This window comes from Triticum aestivum, chromosome 4D (assembly GCF_018294505.1).
Source record: "Triticum aestivum cultivar Chinese Spring chromosome 4D, IWGSC CS RefSeq v2.1, whole genome shotgun sequence".
Taxonomy (NCBI): Eukaryota; Viridiplantae; Streptophyta; class Magnoliopsida; order Poales; family Poaceae; genus Triticum; species Triticum aestivum.
In genome coordinates this window covers 223,138,079-223,145,986 of record NC_057805.1, presented here as the reverse complement: position 1 = coordinate 223,145,986, position 7,908 = coordinate 223,138,079, and the positions used below count along the sequence as shown (strand labels likewise).

Here is a 7,908-nt window from a genome sequence, read left to right as displayed (position 1 = left end):
GGGTGGAGTTGTAGCTAGCTGGCTAGGGTTTCGACACTGAGGCGGTGACCGTTCGGTGGCTCCGTTGCTGAACGGCCGGAGGTAGCGGCTGCGAACTCCTTGAACTCTGCTGATGGCATCAACCAGGAGGGGGAGGAGCGGTGTGGATCCGTTTTGGGCAGCAACACATCGGGCGGTGGGTGGCCGGGGTCGGAATAGGTGTTGTAGTCCTGGGCAGGAGAGGAGATGCCGGAGTTGGGGGTGGCGGCTGGAGGCGCGCCGGAGAGGATGTGTCGGGTCACAGGCCGAGGGGCGACGGCGGGTGGTGCCCCAGGACCCTATAGAGAGGGCGGTGGATGTTGGGGGTGAGGAACACCGACCATGGGGGGAGGAAGCTCACTGGTTGCAGCGGAGGACGCACGCCGGCCGTGGGGGGAGACGCTCGCCAGGCTTGGCGGAGGAGGCACTCCGGCCGTGGGGGAGGACGCTCGCCAGGCTTGGCGGAGGAGGCACTCCAGCCGTTGGGGAGGACGCGCGCGTCGGCGAGATCCAGGAGGGTGGTGGTGGCGGCACGATCCAAAGGGTGCTGCGGCGTTCGGTGGAGGGGATCGAGGGAGGTCGGGTGAGAATCGGGGGCAGCGGGTGGGGTGGGCGTGGGCTTTTTCTGTAATCGGTCCAGTGGATTTCTCCGGATCTCAGCAAGATGTCGTCGGGCCTATATAGAGCCCGTTGTTATCAGAATAACTATTCTAATTCTGGGATTAGAATAGTGTTACTCTCTCTCTCTATATATATATATATATTCTACCATCTAGTGGTAGTTACCCCCATCCTGTCAACCATCCGATCTCTTCCCAGGTGCGGCCTTTGATTAACGGGTCTTGTTCCAAAATAAGCCGATTTACTCCCCACCTGGTAAAAAATCAGCTGGATGGTTCTGACTTTTGTGCATGGAACGTATATAGCGGGTCGTATCCAACAACCTGGCTATTTATGTGGCCTGGATCGAGCTTTCGAAAAAACAAAGGGTAAAATATCCAATAGCACTTTCCAATTGATTCATAGCTTCATGGTACGAGAAAGTTCCCTTGCCGATCGAGATGTTGCATGGCCCGGCCATGGCGCCACGTGTGCCAGCAAACTAAGCCGCCATTATCGCTTTTCATTGGATCTCGCAGCTGCTAAAGGTATCGTGTTGACACATCTGCTTGTAACAAATACACGTATGTATGTATGTTAACCTTTGATCTGTGAGATTGCAGTTTTAACTTTATGTTTGAGCTAGCTTCTGGGTTGATCGATGCCTTCTCCGCCGATGTGGACGCAACACCACCATCATCACCGTACCAGCCCCTATCTTATTGTGTCTCACAAACCGTTGTCATGCACAGATCAGTCACCCACGAACAATCCATGCACTCGGCCGCTCGGATCCCGCCAGCGTAGAGGCGCCGCCTGGATGGGAACTCATCATGATGATGGTTTGGATCGATCCATGTTGTTATCTATACATGTAATACTATGTTCTTTGATCTCACATTACATGTGCTAATTTAGTTTTCTGATATACGTAATTTGTTGATTTTAGCCTGAGATTTTCTGGCGCCCAGGTTGTTCATGCTGCTCGACGATGCCCCGGCGAAAAGCGCCGATCGGATTTCCCTAGGCGACCTCACCTACATATGAATACAACTTCCCTTCCTTAGACCCATTTTTAAAACCAAGCCATGAAGGCCAACCTGTTCCTCTGAATGTGGAGAAGACTGCCATTGCAGCAAGACACGTGAATCTAGAGATTGAAATCGAGTTGTTGTAGAACAATCAGATCTAGAGGAGTATGTAATGGCCATGTACTCTCGTTCGCATGCTCTGACACTGTCGGCAGTATGGTGGGAGCTACCGACGCTTTCCTTGGAGAACTTCTGGATGAGGACGAATATACTTTGGCGTCCGCTCAAGATGCATTGACACAAACTGATGCATGTTGTTTCCTGGAATCAATGGATGACATAATAGATGCATCATGTATGTATCACGATCATGTATTACCGAACGCACCAGCTTGAAATATAAACAAAGTCTGTCAGCAATAATATTCTCTCCATATACTATTCAGTATAGCATGCATATACTTCATACTCTCTTTCAGAAAATATTATATTCAACATGGTATAAACCAAAAATAAAGTAATCCATACTCTCCCACGTCAGCATATTTTACATCTACCACTGAATGCTTTTTGAAGTATATAATTGTTCATGTTCTCTGTAAGCATATACTGACATACAACATACAACACTTTCTAGTGATCTAAACGATCTTATATTTCTTTACAGAGAATACACCATACAAGATACACCATGTACTACCTTGCCTATTAGACTCCATACTATTCCTGAAAGAATATTATACTTCATACTACCTTTTGTCATACTCTTTTGTTCTATTAATACTCTTTTCTTTCACTATACATACTACATACTACTTTTTTTGCTAGGAACATACTACATACTACATGTGCATCCACCATAAGGTGCTTGAGAAATTAGATGGAAATCACCCACATATACTAATATATAATTAAATAGAGTCTTGTTTAATTCCATTGGCATAATCCTTCTCTTGATACTCATGCCGGTTAGTACACCCTTTACATGGCATGCCTCCATCTACTTTGTAGGACGTAATATACTCTTCATACTCTACACGAATCTGGAGTATATATTCTTTGATTATTTTGGAGTATATAGTACGTATAATACCATTAGGGGGAAATTCTACTCGAAAATACTCCATTCCCTATAGAGTATACCACACACTCCATACTATTTTTCTATATACTCCATACTATTTTTTTATATACTCCATACTACATGTTTTATGTATATATACCCCATAGAACATTCTGTGCAAAAATACCCTGAAAATTGTCTCCCTTGTTAATGGAATACCTCCCTTCTTATGAGTGTTCTACCTTTTATAATTGGTGCGCCCAGACACATGCTCCATAGAATGTTTATTAGAGATTAAAATAAATATGTGTCATCCAGAAAAAATTGCATGCTTCTGATTCTTATTGAAAAATGTGCATACTACATACTCGTTTCCATATAAGGGTACGTGTATGGAATTTGTATAACATGAATTATTTCTTTTGGAGAATGTAGTATGTAGTATGTAGGTCACCGTGCCTTTCCAGGGAATAAGGAGTGGATGTAGGATGCACTTATCCATTCAGCGTGATGCGTATGCATGTAGGCAGGAAGGTAGCAGGTCGTTATAGGTCGTTACGAACAATAAATTATTTAATTACTAATTGGAAAATCTGGTTAGTTGAGTGCTAATGGATCCTTTCCGATCCGCTAACCCATCTGGCTTGCATAAACTTAGGAGACACGTGGCAGTCAAATAAGTAGGAGGTAACTACAACTGCTTGTAGATAAAATTTATCCTATATATATATATATAACTTCCCCTTTCGCTTCCCGACAAAGGTGGACTGTGTGCTGACCCACAAATGTGTGCTTGTGGCGCGAGAAAGGGTCAGACCACATATGAACCACATGCGGGTGGCCCTACTATATGTATGAAAAGGGTGTGGTGTGTGATATTTAACTACCATTCATAACTTTTGATGTGGCACATGTGCCTCGCAAATTAACCAGACTTCCCCGACCACACGGAGGTTGTAGGTAGCGCGAAGTAGCCCCCCACACACGTCGGGGGAGGGCATCTCACCAAGAGGTACTGTAACACAGACCAAGCAGAATCCAACTTGGTCGTAGAACCTCTCCCCGCTCGTTGTTGGTCAAAGTGATGGACGTCCACACGGCCCCGCAAAATGGGCTAGCTTATCGCCGATAACCTCGAGAGGGAGTATTGTATGAAGACAAACCCACTATGTGCACGTGGCCCAAGTATGTATATGGAAGTGGTGTGTGTGGTGTTTGAATAACCAATGCGCAAATTTGATGTGGTACCATGCTTTGGAACCGTAAAATCCCCACACCGAGCGAGGATTCACGACGCGTAGCATGCACTCAAACTTAATTAGGCTTGGAATGGGACGACCTACTATACGGTAACTCGAATCAAAGAATAAGAATATATCCACCCTGGTAACCTTTCTCGTCATTGGTCGAAATGATGGGTGTCCACGCGGGCCCACGAATATATATAGGCTTGCCGCCCATAACCAAGCGAGTGAGAGTGTTTCCAAAGACAACCATTATTGCATGCGTGTGTCCCGAACATATTGATGGAGGTGTGTGATGCATGCATATGTGTTGAATACCCGACCCAATGCACAACATTGACATGGTGCATGTGTTGAAAATCGCAGAGGTCCCCACACAGAGCAAGAGATCGTTCATGACGTGTCGTGTGCTCCCCCCTTCGATCTAGTGTGATGGATTCATGTGTACAGATGTGCTATTATATATATATATAGGGTGAGTCTATTATGATAACAATCTTAAGACCTTATTCTGCTAACACTAAAACCTTATTCTGCACATCCCCACTTATCTGAACCCACCCCAGCCGGCCAGCCCCACGCACCCCACCCCATCGAATCCACCTTCTTCCCCGGTCAAGCCTCCACGGCTCCACCCATCTATCCCCGATGCCTACCTTCTGACCACCACCCACGTCCCCAGCGCCATCACCCCCACGCCCACGAGCATGGCGCCCCAGTAACCACCCGCGCCGCCCGCCCCGGGCAGCATCCCATGCCACCCCATTCTTGCCAGCACCGCGCGCCGCCCGCCCCAAGGACCACCCGCGCCGCCAGCCCCGGCCAGCACCGCGCGCCGCCCGCCCCAAGGACCACCCGCGCCGCCCGCCCCGGCCAGCACCGAGCGCCGCCCCGCGCGCCGCCCGCCCCGACCTCCATCTCCTGCGCCGACCAACTAGATCCATCCTGGCCGTCACCGGCTGCTCTGGATCTGGCGATAGGGAAGCCCCGCCGCCACCTAGTGCAGGTGCAGCATTGCACCGCCCGCTGTCCTGTCTCCTACTCCGGCTCCAAGTTCTTTCTTCGTGCGTGTGAAGTTTGCTATTGTTCATCGGCTCCCAGTTCATGCGTGTGTAGTTCCCTTTGTTTTTGCAGAGCAGCGACAGAAGATCCGACAGACGGTGGTGACCCCTCTTCCACCTACCTTTGCCGGCGTGCACTGCAGGCACCGGCGGCCTGCACTGCAGGCAGCAGTAGCATGCAGTGCGGCGCCCATGTGTGTGCAGCCCGCGGAGATGGGATGCAGAACGACGATGTTTCATTTGTGTGTATTTTGCTCACAATTGACATTTTTGCGGATTTCATTTTTTGGTTGCAGTCCCATGGGTGCACAGGTGCAGTGCTGCGGGGGTTGGACATGCAGTGCGCAGGCGACCGGCTTGCATTTCACGGGCGAAATTATGAATTTATTTTTTAAGTCCTTCGTCATTGTAATTTGTATGTGTTTGTATTGTGAATAAAGAGGAGCATTGCAGCCCTGTCTCCTATCCCATAGACCCACCAATCACAGCTCTCCCAAAAATGTGCATTGAAGAAAACAAAACAAGTACTTTTTTGAAATGCAGCTCACTTGTTTGATGGGTGCGGTGATTTTCTTTTTCCCAAGGGTTCACTATGTTGCCAAAGTGCAAAAAGTCGATTTTTTTTATGCAGCTCACTCTTTTGTTGTGTGCAGTAGAATATTTTTGGAAGAAAAGTTGATGGAGTACACTTGCCTCCTCTCAGCAGTCAGGGAGCATTCGTAAAAAGATGAGAAGAAATAAATGAAAAATAATGCAGTGCACTACGGGAAAAACCAAAACTCTAGAGAGAAAAAAGAAAAAGAAAAATGCAGTGCACTCCGGTCTTTAAAAAAGTCCACTCCGAAGGATTTCGAAGTACACTTTATTAAAGAAAATTATTTGCAAAAGTCTACGTTGTGTTTGTTGAAGAAGTTTATAAAATACTAAAAAAGAGTAGTGCGGTTCACTTTTGAGAGTGCTTGCGGCTCATTTTCATGAGTGTTGTGGTTCACTTAGACCCAAAGTAAAAACGCAAAAAAATGCAAAAAATGCCGTTCACTTTTTGTAGTGTTGCGGTTCACTCACTACCATTGTGAAGTGTAGAAAAATGTCATGCAAACGATAAAAAAATAATGTGGTTCACTTATGTCTGACGTGAAGCGCGATTCACTCGCTCGTCTTGTAAAATTTACGACTAACAAAAGAAACCCCGAAGTTCACTTGCCCATCTGATGCAGTGCGGTTTGCATTTTGAAGCAGTGCGGTTTTCTATCTGATGCGGTTCACTCGTCGATTTTGGTGTCGCGAAAAACAGTGTCCGCATTTCGGTAAATTCGAAATTGCTCTTAAGCCATGAGGAATTAGAGAGCGTGTTCTACATGAAAAAGTTGCGCCTCATCGATATATTTCCAACGGCGTATAATTTGAATCATTCCGATCAGCGGTTTGTGAAAATTTCGCGAAAAACGGCGGCTGCCTCTCGTCGTCAGCCGCACCATTTTCAAAATTAACTTAAAACCGTAAAAAATCTCAAAACCATTTCTACATATGAAAGTTGCGCCTTGTCCATAGCTTTCCAACTACGTATTACACGCCTCATTTCGACAAATGGTTCAAACAATAGAGCGAAAATAGTACCGAAAATTGCAAAAATTTCAAAAAAAGTAATTCCGTGATTTAATAAATTTGAAACTGCTCTTAAACCGTAACGAATTAGAGAAGAAAAAAGATATGAAAAAGATGCGCCTCGACGATATCTTTCCAACGGCATATCATTTGCTTTATTCCGATGAGCGGTTTAGAAAAAATCACGAAAATACGCTTGCTGTCACTCGTCGTCCGCCGCACCGTTTTTAAAACTGCTCTTAAACCGCGAGGTATCTCGAAAAGTGTTCAACATGGCGAAGTTGCGCCTAATCCATAGCTTTCCAACGGTATATTGCACGACTCGTTTCGATAAACGGTTAAAAAATAGAGCGAAAATAGTACCGGAAAAACACTGCGTGCAGTTTTTTTGCGACGGGAAGTTCACTCGCCTGAGTACTACAGCACACTTGGTTCAAACAATGACGTGCACTTGCGTTGAGCGTGCAGTGCGGAAGTGTTATCAGAATAGTTATTCTGCTAATATTAGCAGAATAGACCAGTTGTATATATATATATCAAGACAAAACACCTAGTAATCTCACATCATGATCTATATCAAGACAACACAAAAAATTAATCCCCTCCTAAGTCAAATTAGTTAACCTCTCTCGCGCGAGTGATGTCATAGGACAAAACCACCGCATGCATGTGCCCGTGTGTTATGTGATGTTTGAATACCCAATGCACAACTTTGACGTGGCACATGCTTCCAAAACCGGAAACGCACTACACATGCATGTAGGCCCCTCACTTCAAGCTGGCGGGAGTGTGTACACACGTGCTCGAACTTTGATATGGAATCCCACCATGATCCACAGCACACACATGCCAAGATGAACCCACCTTTTGGTCAAATTAATGCCTCTCGTTGTTGGTGGAAACTAAAAACCTTTGTGGGCTAACGAATGGGCACGTCGCATATAACCGCACGAGGGAGAGTGTCCGAGAGGACCACCAATGCATGCATGTGGCCCAAACATTATGTATGAAAGGGTTGTGTAATGCTTTAAATAACCAATTCATGACTTTGATGTGGCATATATGACTCACAAAATGCAATAATCCCACACGGAGGTTCACTGCCGGACCCCTCCCCCCACCCCCCACACAGACAGACACACACATCCGGCACCACCACAGCCACTCTGAGGCATGTCAAACTTTTTCTGCAGTGAACATGTGACGAAAGGCGGAGTGTCGTGTTAATTTAAAAAAAACAGACATCATTCGACCATTTTTATACATTGATTGATTTCCTAGGGATT

At 46.2% G+C, this 7,908-nt stretch overlaps 1 long non-coding RNA gene across 3 annotated transcripts; it reads left to right on the top strand.

The window, feature by feature from the left end:
- Positions 1 to 903: 903 nt before the first annotated feature.
- LOC123099873 (uncharacterized) lies at positions 904 to 2,031 on the top strand. Of its 3 annotated transcripts, none has more exons than XR_006448273.1 (3): positions 904 to 1,166; positions 1,242 to 1,460; positions 1,568 to 2,031. It is a non-coding gene; the product is annotated as an uncharacterized lncRNA (long non-coding RNA). The 3 variants fall into 3 exon arrangements; XR_006448274.1 differs by having other exon boundaries at positions 1,242 to 1,492; positions 1,590 to 2,031; XR_006448275.1 differs by having other exon boundaries at positions 1,242 to 1,492.
- The last annotated feature ends 5,877 nt before the right edge of the window (positions 2,032 to 7,908 follow it).